We start from the raw sequence: 8,012 nt of genomic DNA, 5'->3' as shown, positions 1-8,012 counted from the left end.
TTTTAAAAAATTACATATTTACTTTTAAAAAATCTTTTAAAAAATTTAAAAGAAAAATTTGTAATTGTTATTGGTTGAAATAAATAAAAAATTAATAATAAGTTAAGCAAGACTAGTTGCAATAACATGTATAGCTTACAAAAAATACTAATAGTTGCCTCTATTGGCATTTGGCAAATAGATTGCACTAAATCACAACTAGTAAGGTGAGGAAAAGTGACAAGTCAAAGGTAGAGTATTGACAATACTCATAAGGAAGTACAAAACTATAAGATTAATCATTGGAGAATATGACATGATGAGCAAGCTTATGATTGTTGAAAAGGTATATCATAATCTACATGTCAGAATGTGATTAATGAGTATGTCTAGCAGTTACCTATGAAGGGGATAATGAGTAAACGATTCATACAATTGATCTAGTCAAAGACAAAAATGTAATGATGAGTTTTCTTGAAAGGGGCAACAACAACTCGACAGTTAGAAGATGAAAGCAAGATAGGTAAAGATGATTCGAGAAGAAACTTCAACATGCCAAACACATTTTGACTTATGTTGGAAATTACACAAGAAGATCCAATTATGATCAAAGGTGAGATTGAAGATGTTTCAAGAACATAGAGATAAGTGAAGAGATCAAGGTAAGAGTGCAACAATCATCCAATTTGAATTAAGGGATGATATTAAGTATAAAAAAGAATGTAAGTGACAAAAACAATGAGTACAAGTTAAAGAAGACTAGTAGTGAACACAAAAACACACACACACACACACACACACACACACAGATGATCAATGAGAACAAATGGATAGGTGATAGTGACAAATAATTGTGAACTAAGGAGTGAAGTGAAAAAGAATTGAATGCATTTGTAGATGTGGAGAATGAGGAGAGGGGTGTTATAGAGTGAAAAGTGTTGAAGGGATCTTTAATGCAAGGAGTGCCAATGACAAGTCGATCAACTTATTGTTATTGTAACACCCTGCCAAGGGATCCAAAAGAAATAACTTAAAGTTTTACTAAGTTTGTCAAACATTTTTTTTTTTTGAACAAGAAGAATAACATGCATGTCAAACATCAAGTAGTGGAAGCAACAACATACAATCATCTACATGCATACATAACAGGTTACATTTCTTAAGAATCCCATGACATTGAATCACATTTAAATTTAATTAATACTAAGTCCATCCAATTCCACATCCATATGAAAGAATAATTAAAAAGTCCAATGTCCATATAAATAATATACATTTGTTCTGAATGCCTCTTGACAAATAAAATTCAGAATGCTCAATCACCCACTATACATGTCATAGGGTATGAAAGGCTAAAAGAATATACATTTATAAAAATAGAATTACATCATCCTCCTCAGATCCATGATAAAAGGTACAGTAAAATAAATGAAACCATTTAGCATACATGATATATCCATCCATCATAAAAGCTATAAATATCCACCATAATGATACAAAGATAGAATGAAAGGAAATGCAGACAAGGAAACTCTAGCCACGGTAGCAATAGACGAATCTCAATGGTAAGAGTAAAAAGCACTACCACCCGACCGCATGGAACCTAAATAGCCCACTCCCACCATGTTAAGGAGATAGTCTCAAGTCCCAAATAGGATAACAAACCAAATATCACAAGTACTCTCTAAGTCCAAGAAGTCCTAAAAGTAGTCTAACTCAAAGGTTCAAAGATAAATCAACATCTAATCCTAGAGGCACATAAAGACTTGTAGGAAACCTACTATGTAAGCAGGCAAGTGTCATCGCATGAATCACACTGGAGTTACCCTGACAGTCTCTCAGGACCCCGGCCCCCTAGTGATCACTATGCGGCCACTAGTATCCTCTCATACTAATAAGGCATACTACGGATGTAACGTTGCAACCAACCATTCTCTCTACTCCCATCCTAGTTTGTACTAGCACTTGAGGCATGAGCGAGAACATACAAAGACTCTTATTAGGTTCATTTTATTCCAATTTAGTGTAGTGTTTTCACTTATTAAACAACTTACAATGGGTTACCCTGGCAGTCACTTAGGGCCTCAACCCCCATTGCAAGCCACTTCTCGACATTACATATAGATAACCTACCCTAAGCTCATAAAAGTATAAATCAAAGAATCATATAAAATCACTTTAGTCCTATACAAGTGACTGGAAAGCATCAAAAGATAATTCACAATAACACATCAATTCTCTATGAGCAACTGGAAAGCATCTCAAAAATAACTGATCAAAGACTCAAAATGGTTAAGTTAAATATATCATACATTCACGTTAGCTTCACACAAGAACACTGGAAAGCAATAACAAACAAAAATGACAACTCATCATGGAGCATACCAACACATTACCATGGTTGAGATTAAAAGATCGAGATCAAACATCATACATCACAATCACATAACTCCCAAGCCTCTGGTAGATGTCCTGAACTAGTCAACACTCTAGCCCACCCAAAACCCAAAGTACAAACAACACATAGATAACAAAGTGGTCTCATAGTCTAGTTTGATTTGAAACATGTAGTTGAGTTAACAGTAAGGTTTCAATTTTCATTCAATGTAAGTTTTCAAGCATATGAGATTCTAAGTTTACCCTACAAATTAACCCATTCATATGTTTAAATAAGATGCATAATTACCCTTATTTGATTATCAGTAAATGTTCTAACTACTTTAAAAGTAATTATTTATTAAATTATTAAAATAATGACTATTGATTTTTAATAAAATAATTACCCTTTGTATTAAAATTTGAGTCACTAATAATAATAAAATAAATGAATTTAAAACCTCTATAAATAATTTGTATTATTAATTAAACTAAATTTAATTTAATTTAATTAATAATTATTAAAACAAAACTATATTAATAATTATATATATTTATATATATTATAATTATTAAATAATTAATAACTTAATTATTTTATTAATTAATTATTAAATTATTATTATTATTATTTTATTATACAAATTATATTTTAATTAAAATAACAGATAAAAAAACAAACATATTCTTTTTGAAAGGCTCATCGGCCTTTTTGAAGTCATGTAGTCGCAGACTGGGCTACTGTCTCGTGCAATAGCATAGTTTGTGCATGTGTAGGTAGCAGAAAGTTGCCGAAGGGTAAAAAGGGGGGTGGAGGGGTGGTGGTCCCCGCCCACCCAAAATTATTATTTATTTTTTAATTCTTTTTTAATAATTAATTTATTTTATAAATTTAAAATTTGAATAAAACAAATTCCCTTTTTGTTAATAAAAACATAATTTTTTTAATGAATACCTAGCAAATCTCTGATAGGAGGAAAACAATCAACCAATCGAATTTACTATATATCTTCTTCTTCTTTTTTCAATATAAACCCCTTCCCAATTAAATACAAATTTCTTTCTTCTACTGAACAAGATTTAAAATTGATTTATTTTTCTTTCAGTTCTAATATACATATGAGATACAACACAAATATCATAAAATTCATAACAAGAGAGCGAAAGATTCATACAACAATACCCAGAAATTCAATTTTAACAATCATGAAGAAGACAAGAATATCTAAATAACATAATTTTAATTGGGTGCATAAAACTCAAGAACCTACCTGGTTCTAATACTAAAATCGCAAACACCCAAAAGATTGTGAGAGAATTTGCTTCTTTCAAAACCTTCTCTTTGAAAATTCTCTTCTCCAAATTTCATGCCCTTCCCAAAACTTCAGTCCCCTGAAAATGAATCCTCAATTGGTGATAAGGAGTTCTCTCCTAAAATTGGGGCACTAATTGTGCGATCACCCGATAGGACTCCTTGCTCACCAGACTTTAACTCCTTATTAACTTTTCTTTATCTTTTCTTTATCTTTTCCATGCATCTTAATTGAATTATAAAATAACTTTATTTAATTTTTACTTGACTTCTCTTTTTAATTAATTTATTAAATTTTAATCTCATGTGCACATTATGGAATCTTAAAACTTTTAATAAATTAATATCTTTTCACTTTTTAATTTAATTTGATAAATTTTAATCACATGCATACTTTATGAAAATTTTAAATTAATCTCTTTTCATGCTTTAATTAATTTTTGAAATGTTAATTGATAAAATATTTGTTAACTTAAATAATAATAGTATTTAGCATTTATTTAAAAATGAACTCTAAATATATTATTATTAAATTAAATAAATATTATCACGTTCTAAAATTTAAACTTATATCTTTTATCTTTATATTTAATTCTTTTTATTTAATTAATTCTCCAAATTAATTAAATATAACTAAATATTAAAATACCATAATAAATTTCCATTAAATTAAATCATTCAATTTGACTTAATTAATAGAAAAATACCTAAAGACCTATGGGACGAAATACAAAAATTCATCAAAGAAAAACACATACAAAATCAAACTAAAGGGTTATAATCATGAATTAACGTCATTCGATGCATTTGGAAGGTACTCGACTCATATACTTGTCTTAAATTTCTAGGACAAATGGCTTAAAGGTTTTGGATTTGGACTTAAGAATTTATCTCCTCTCTCTTACCATTGAGATAATGTAATAGGGTATGCTCATCCTGACAATTCAGAGAAGTTGATACTCGGTACCTATAACTTGCATAAAATCTACGCATGTACAAACACAATATTCTAAGTTGAACAGACAATGGCAGGAAGTGGTGCATCGTGTAGATCCTGACTAGCAGGTGACTACGATTCCCTTAACCACATTACAAATGCTATACATAAAGAAAACATACATGCACACCATACACATGTAGTATGGGGTAAGTATCCATAAGAAAACACATATGATAATCCATCTAACTAATCATCATCAATAACTGAAGACACTGTAATAATCATCATACATACATAGAGTACCAAGTAATCATGTCATATAATCAACTGAATGTTAAACAATATCTAATCATCTCAAAACAATACTACTAGTAATCAAGCATAAAATTGGCCTAAAAGAGTTCGGCAATAATGGCAAAAAGGTAAACTAGGGGCAGGCACTACAATTACCTAACAATTTCAATGAGGGAAATCCCTTAGATGGGTAGACCTTAACTGGTCTCTTTATTGTAAATCCTTTAATAGGGTGGACTTTTAGAAGGAGTTCTAAATCCTCTAATGGAGATAGATCCTAATAGATCTTCTTGTACTCTTAACAATGTACAAAACACTCCTAAAAGGATGAACACTCATAAAGGGTATTTGTAAGCTCCTAACAATGAAACCTTTTTAATTGTAGTGAAAGGCTTGTGGGCATCACCCCAACAACAATTTTTAACTTCTAATAGAGGGTTTTTCTTGATACCAAAATATTAGTGTTGTGTTGTGAATCATTCATGAACTTAGCTTATTTCATTATAGTAGTTACTTGGTTAATGTTTAGAAGAACAATTTGATCAAAAGTGTTGAATTAGTAATTTACTTATTGTATTGATTCACCCTCCCTCTTAGTACCGGTTCATACCAATAATTAGTACTAGAGCATGGGTCCTAGAGAATATAAAATTAGTTAACTAAGGGAAAGATCTACAATCATGGATAGGTATTCATAGAAAAGGAGCCTGAAGAGCAAGCTAACATGATTCATGAACTACTTAAGAAGTTGAGAAGATCACATGCAATAAGAAGAGAGTTGATTGATAGGTTAAATGAGAGTCAGGACTGCATTGAATAAATTGATCAACTATCCTGAAGGCTACCTAAGAAAGCCATATAAGAACTAATGGAGAAAAATGGAAAGCTCAAGGAGATTGCCAATAATTCAAAAACAAAATTTGAAGGATGAGTTGTCAATGCATGTGAAATTCTTGATGAAAATAGGATTGCAAGGGATACATAGAAAACATGTTGAAGATGCATTGAAAGAAAAGGAAAATGCACCCAAATGGGTCAAGCAATAATTAGCATTGGTACAGAGACATAACTAGGATACCATTGATGTGAACAAACAAGTTGTGGATGAGAATGAAAAACTGCAGAATGAAGTTAAAATTTTGAAAAATGAATTGAATGCTAAGGAAGAGAATGATGGAAGACGGAAAAGGTACAATGAAAGTTCAAGGAATCTTGATGAGCAACTGATTAGTCAAAGAAGACACAAGGACACAATAGGTTTGGGCTACACTACTCAAGGAATATTTGAAGTTGGAGAATCATTGAAGCCAAAAGAGACCCTGTAGGACTCAAAGGTGCAATCCATAATGACTGGTACGAAACCCACTAAACCTACTTATTTCAATTATGGAAAATTATGGCATACTACTAATGTCTATAGAAGAAGACTGATTATTATAAAACTACAAGTGTTCAAGGGTTATTGCTATGATTGTGGGAGGTATGGTCATAAAACATATGAGTGTAGGTCCAGTATAAGTACTAAGCCTAGTGGAAATAGTATTGATGGCTATTTTTATGGAAGCAACAAGTATGGTCGTGAAGCTAAAGATCGTAGGTCAAGAAAATAGGTTCCTCAGTCCAGCTTGGTCAAATCAGTGATCACACTAGCTTGAGAACAACAATTCAATATCACCTATTTGGTAACATGAATCCCCATTTATTCCCCCCAGACATTCCATGTCCATTTATCAAAAACTTATGAGAGGGGAGAGAATTTCTTTCTAAACAATGAAAGAAAACCACAATATTTCTAAGATGTGATTGTTTCGATTGAATGGCTCTTACTATGTCCTCATTTAGTGAGAGGGAGATGGTCTTCAAATCAAGGGGTGAAGACTTACCCATCTCCCCTTCTTGAGAATCTCTAGTCGTGGCATGAGTTCCTCTAAGACATCAACCTCCATCAATTGAGGTCCCATTGGTTCTCCTTCCATCACCAAAACCTTGTAAAACTTTACCAGTGAATTAGAAAGCAGAAGGTGGACACAATGTAGAGAGGTCCTCTATGAAAATTAATTTATAAGAGGGCTTATTAACAATGGGATATGATGAGTTCATCTACTTATGAGCTACAATTTCTATATTCTAATTGTAACCCCTTCATAATTCTCCCATGATAACACCAAGGTCATTTTTAATACCCTTTTATTAATGATTGATAATCCAAGCATTACATATCCCATGAGTGAACAAGCGTGTGATACATATAGGAATACAAGAATGGCATAAAAGAAAATAGAGAAGACCCAACCAACACAAATAGGAGAAAGAACATAAAACAACAACAAAAAGAAAGAAAATGCAATAAGGAGAAAGGAAAGCCATAAAATAAGAAATCATAGTCTAAGAGACACCTTGCAAGGGCCAAAATGTCAAATACAGATGCCTAGACACAACTATGTTAGGCAACCGCACAAGTTGTAGAGCTCAAAATTGATAAGAGCATCCCATATTTATTTTGATGTCATTGGAAAGTAAATTTGATGCAAATATGCATATGATAAACCAAGTCTAATCAACGCCATGACCCTACAATATTTAACCATCCATTTTGTTGCTTCTTTTAAATCTCATGGGTTTCTAATAGTCTCGTTCATAATCGCCCACAAATATTTCTCAATTAATAATAATTGCACTTTAATTATATATATATATATATATATATATATATATATATATATATATATATATATATATATATATATATATATATATATATATATATATATATATATATATATATATATATATATAATTCATTCCCTTTAAATTTGGTAATTGTATTTAGTTTATCCATTATTTGTGTTATCAAAGTTTTTGTTGCTACCCTATTAAGAAATAGACAATCCACACCTCTAAAAGAAAATATCCATCTATCATTCTCCCCATACCTCTTCTTATTAATCCAAAAATATTGAATAATTAGAAAATTTCTCATGACTTCCTTACACACCTTTTCAAATGATAATTCAAAATATACACACAATAAGTAAATTCATGAAACTAGTTCAAAATCCACTTTACCTTTCTCCTTGAGAATTGTTCACATAGGGAATGGAGACAATATTT

The sequence above is a fragment of the Cupressus sempervirens genome, chromosome 1, assembly GCF_028749045.1.
Source record: "Cupressus sempervirens isolate cs-2001-9-10 chromosome 1, ASM2874904v1, whole genome shotgun sequence".
Taxonomy (NCBI): domain Eukaryota; kingdom Viridiplantae; phylum Streptophyta; class Pinopsida; order Cupressales; family Cupressaceae; genus Cupressus; species Cupressus sempervirens.
The sequence above is the reverse complement of the archived record's forward strand: the minus strand, read 5'-3'. Positions refer to the sequence as shown.